Here is a 5,693-nt window from a genome sequence, read left to right on the forward strand (position 1 = left end):
AGTAGATTGACACATGACCTTTACACAGAGATGTAGAAATCCAGCAACAAATCGTTTGGGAGACGACCCATTTTTTTTTTGTTTAAAAGTTGATCAAATTGTTTTGAGTAGCATGTCCAATGATAAAAGAAACGCGAAGAATTTTGTGAATGGTCTAATTGTTCCAAGCAACCTGCCCGATGAAGAATAAAAATACGAGGATTTTTTTTATGATGGTATATTATAATGGGTTACCTGCCCAATATAAGGTGTATATTGTAATGGGTCACCAACCTAGATAGGATGGTATATTGTAATGGGTTACCGACCCAGATGGTCACATTGTAATGGGTCACATGCCCAGTTGGTATATTGTAATGGGTGACCTGCCCAGTTGGTATATTGTAATGGGTTACCCACCCAGATGGTCACATTGTAATGGGTCACCTGCCCAGATGGTATATTGTAATGGGTCACCTGCCCAGATGGTATATTGTAATGGGTCACCTGCCCAGATGATATATTGTAATGGGTTACCTACCCAGTTGGTCACATTGTAATGGGTCACCTGCCCAGATGGTATATTGTAATGGGTTACCGACCCAGATGGTCATATTGTAATGGGTCACCTACTCAGATGGTATATTATAATGGGTTACCGACCCAGTTGAAAAATACTTATAAGACATGATAGGGCTCGAAGGCGCATTGTTCAATAGATGGAAGCTTGGAGGAAATGACGGCTCGAAGGCGCACTTGAAATAAGATAGGATAGGAAATGCACTATCTTTGATGGTCGAGGGCTCGAAGGCACACTCGAATGGAGGTAGGATAGGAAATGCACTACCTTTGATGGTTGAGGGCTCGAAGGCGCACTCAAAAAGAAATAAGACGAGGGCTCAAAGGTGCGCTCAAATGGAGGTAGGATAGGAAATGCACTACCTTTGATAGTTGAGGGCTTAAAGGCGCGCTCGAATGGATGTAGGATAGAAAATGCACTACCTTTGATGGTTGAGGGCTTGAAGGCGCGCTCGAATGGATGTAGGATAGAAAATGCACTACCTTTGATGGTTGAGGGCTTGAAGGCGCGCTCGAATAAAGGTAGGATAGGAAATGCAATACCTTTGATGGTTGAGGGCTTGAAGGCGCGCTCGAATGGATGTAGGATAGAAAATGCACTACCTTTGATGGTTGAGGGCTTGAAGGCGCACTCGAATAAAGGTAGGATAGGAAATGCAATACCTTTGATGGTTGAGGGCTTGAAGGCGCGCTCGAATGGAGGTAGGATAGGAAATGCACTACCTTTGACGGTCGAGGGCTTAAGGCGTGCTTGAAAATAAATAAGACGAGAGCTCGAAGATGCACTCGAATGGAGATAAGACGAAGGTTCGAAGACACGCTCGAATAGAGGTAGGATAGGAAATGCACTACCTTTGATAGTTGAGGGCTTGAAGGCGCGCTCGAAAGGAGCTCAAAAGGAGGTAGGATAGGAAATGCACTACCTTAGGAGTAGAAACTGAAAGGTGGTGGAAAAAATAGAGAGTTTTTTTTTTTTCAGGTAGCCTAATTCTCATGGGTGGCCTGCCCAGGTTGAAAAATTCTCAAAAATAAAAATTTTTCAAAAGCAATTTCAATTGTTCGCCATTTCAAGTTGGCCTTCTACTTGATGAATTTTCTCTAATAAAATTTTGCAAAACTCATTGTGCAATGTCTCAAAGTTTAAATGATATGCATGCATCTTTACCTGATTTGAAATATAGGCCCCCATTTAATCTTCTCGTTGCTCGGTTGGTGAGATCTTGCTATTTGATTTGAGTCATCTCTGTCGTTTAGCTTTCTAGCCCACTCGAGTTGACCCATGTAAGTCTATTTTCAAATTTGTTTGCACAACTTAGCATTTGTGGTGCCCATCGTGACCCACTTGCTTGCTAAAGATTTTCTGATTCATCAAATAATTTGAGAGGACCACTCATTACTCCTCGTTTCACTGCTAGAAACATTCGGTGTCACTTGCTGAAAGGATCAAGCTGTCTTTTGTAAACCAAAATGCCCTCTTGTTTGGTTGAAGAAAATTACCATCTTCTTTTCTAGAATTTTTCCTTTTAAACACAATGTTGCCCCCTTGTATTGGTTATTGCCTCTAAGCGTGCTTCTGTCAGCGATTTAGACAAATAAAGGTTTTAAGAGGCCATTTTCTCATTTCTCTCCTTTTTATTATGGTGGAGGAGTATGGGTCTAGAATGAATCTTAAAATCTTGATCTTGCATTTTAAAAACAAAAATTATTTTGATGTGAGTCCAATAACAATTTGCTTTTGAAATCTTGCAACTCCTTGGTTATTTTCTTTCTTGAAAAAGAGATTATTTGCTCTTGTATTTGGGAATGAGGTCTTCAGTGAAGATATGTCATGATATTATGACCTTTTGTTTTTATAGGTTTTCAGAGTGGAGGGCTCGAGAAAAAGCTCGAGGTTTTGTATGAGAAGAACTTGTCTCTTTTTGCACATTTATTTTTATTAGCATGAATAATAATGAGTAGTTTATTATTGATGTCATGAATCTTATAAAAAAGTATTCTTTGCATTTTGAGAGCATTGTTTATTGTTCTAGGTTGCTTGCTTGCTTGATTAGAAAGGACTTCTATAGGCACGTAACGTAGGCTGTGGTTTTTGGCTATGAAAGAAAAGGATTCATAAGGCTCAAAGAGTGTTTCAGGGTTTCAAAGACTGAGAATCACTATTAATAGTTTGACTATTGATGTCATTCATATTTTCTTTTGCCGCTCTTCTTTGATTTGCTGTTTTTTTTTTTCATTGCTTTGCTTATAGAGCACACTCACTTTATCTTGGTTATCACTTTTTCTTGTGATTTGGGCATGCCCCCTAGCATTTGAGTTTCTTGAGCTTTTTTGACTTTTGGCTTTCTCACAGCTTTATCATCTTTCTTGATAATTGAAATTTCACTTGCCCCCAGTATGAAAGAAAAAATTGTTCAGGCTCAAAAAGGGTTTGCAAGGGATGTATTTATTTTAGAACGTGAAAGGAAATAACAAAGATGGCCTTTCCTCATTTCAAGCGCAAGCAGCTATGATCAATAAACTTTGCCCTCGTATAGTATGATGGTTTATTCTTTGCAAAGATGCATTTCATGAGTTATGAGCAACAAGTTCACTACATACCATTATTCATACATTAAAAAAAAACATGATTCAAGAGTAATGGGGTAAAGGTGTTTATTCATTTCTTTTTCTTTTTTTTTTTATTTAGTCATCTCAATGATGGAGTTGCTTGATTCACTTGTCATTCTACAAGTAGAATGTCAAAAATATCATTTTTTGAATAAACATCAAATTACTTTTGAAATCAAAATGCTAGATCAATTTTTCAAAACTCCAATAAGGAAACTAATTTTGATAAGAGAGATGAATTGCATCTATGAGATCGTGTAAAGCTTCAAAGATGTGTTTGTGAGTTTTTACAAGAAAACTCTCTCAAGAAAATGAATAATGCTTGGTCGTAAACATGATTGAATGACAAACTCATTATTTCATTGAAACTTTGGAAAAGAAGTTTAACAACAAAGAATTTATGCCAACATCTTGGGCTATGAACACTGGCATGATAACATATAAAGGGGCTAAACATTTAGTGATCATTGATTGGAATTTCTAGATTTTTTCAATCGTTCATTCTCCTTGACAAGGGCATCTTTTCAATAGTCAATTGAAGTCATTTGTAGATCATTCTTGACCTAATATCACCATAGCTTTATCTTCAAGATAATTGATTTCTGGGAGTTGGTGTGAGGCAATTAACTATAGGAATGATAAGTGTCTTGGCAACCACCTTCAGTGAACCTGTTCTTCTTATTCAGGTTAGCAATCTTACCAAATCTAATGGCTTGTTTAATCCTCTCAGCTATAACAACCAGGTCAATGAAATGTTGTGCAAAGTTTCTAACCAAGTATTCAAAGTATAGAGCTTTAAAGCTGTTGGAAAATAAACTAATCATCTCTTTTTCCAACATAAGAGGGTTAATTTGTACAGCTACCTCCCTCCATCTTCGAGCGTATTCCCTTATGGAATCCTTGTTGTCCTTCTCCATAGCTTGCAAGCTTAACCGATCAGGGCCCACGTCTATACTGAACTTATATTGCCTCATAAAGGCATCCACTAAATCCTTCCATTTTTTAACCTTGGTATTGTCCAATCGCATATACCAAGTGAGGGAAATGTCACTCAAGCTGTCTTGAAAGAAATGAATCAACAGTTTCTCATCATCAACTGCTTCAACCATTTTGTTGCAGTATGTTTTGAGATGAGTTATAGAGCATTGAGTTCCCGTATATTTGATAAATTCTAGCACTCTAAACTTTTTAGGAATGACAACATTAGGCACGAAACACATCTCAGCAGCCTTTATAGGATAATATAGGTGAATTCCCTCAAATGCTCTCCTTCTTTGTTCTAAGGCAATGAATTTGTTTAGTTCATCTTCTTTCACTACCTTGTTTTTTTGAGATTGCTTTATTGTAAGGTCAATGATAGATGACATTCTTATGGGATATACTGGTTGAGCAAATTGGAAATACATAGCCTATTGAGACACCTCATTTGCCCCCAGATTCTGTGGATTTCCGAGCATAGGTTTAAGCTGAGCTGTAGATTTTGCTTCTTCTGGTTTAGATCTTCAGGCCTATTCAAGTAGGCTAGTAAGCTTTGTGACTTCTTCTCTAAGACTTTCCGTCTCTTTTCGGTGTTGGGCTTCCAACTAGGCTTTTTCTTCGTTTTCGCAATCAAGTGTTATAAAAGTGTTTCGATGGGGGACCTATATTTCACCTAGAGTGCAATATTATGACAGGTCATAATTGTATGTTCAAACATGCATGAAGATGAATACAACATATTGGATATGGATTTGCCTTTTGAAGGGTGACATAATGATCGCTATTTTTTAAATGTGTGGTCAGATTTGAATTCGATATTCATTGCAATGCCGAGAGGAGATCTGTTTAGCTTTTGGTCATCTGAGCTTTCAGCCACATTCTTGGTGTCTTTCACTAAACATCTAATATCTTTGAGTAACGGTATCTCACCGACATCCAGTCTAAAGCAGTCTCCCTCGGTCATTTGCAAGAATTCAAACTTGAGTCCATGCTCAATAATTGTTGTCTTAGGAATAACAGTCATTATGTCACCCAAAAGCCTTGAAATAATGATGCTTACACGTTTAAGTTTTATCTTAGTAAAGTTATGCAGGGATCAACCTAAAGGATAAGTTCTAATCATTAAATGTTTTAGGTTAATTTTGCTATCTAGTCTCAAAGGTCTTTCGCATGCTCAGTGATCATCCTCAAAAGGTTGATATGAGGTTTACAAGCAGTGTGAAGATAGAGGCCCTGAGTAATATCAGTTCGGCATATCAACCACTATCGAGCAAACAATCATGCAAGAGTTGGATAGTTCCACGAGCCTTACCCAGGCTAAAGCCATTGAGGTGCCGTTACTCCTCCACTTATCCTAAAGTTGATACCACACGTAAAAAATGAGATAAGTGATGTGTGAAGACCTTAGATCCATATCCAATATATATGCATGATAAACATGAATAACTATGCATGTTAAAACAATAAAAAGAGCAAAAAACAGTACGACAAAAACTGTTTAGCAATAAAAAAAGACAAATAGCAAAGCTTAGTCCTAAAGTCCCCAGCGG

The sequence above is a fragment of the Populus euphratica genome, unplaced genomic scaffold (assembly GCF_000495115.2).
Source record: "Populus euphratica unplaced genomic scaffold, PopEup_1.0 scaffold35.1, whole genome shotgun sequence".
NCBI classification, from domain to species: domain Eukaryota; kingdom Viridiplantae; phylum Streptophyta; class Magnoliopsida; order Malpighiales; family Salicaceae; genus Populus; species Populus euphratica.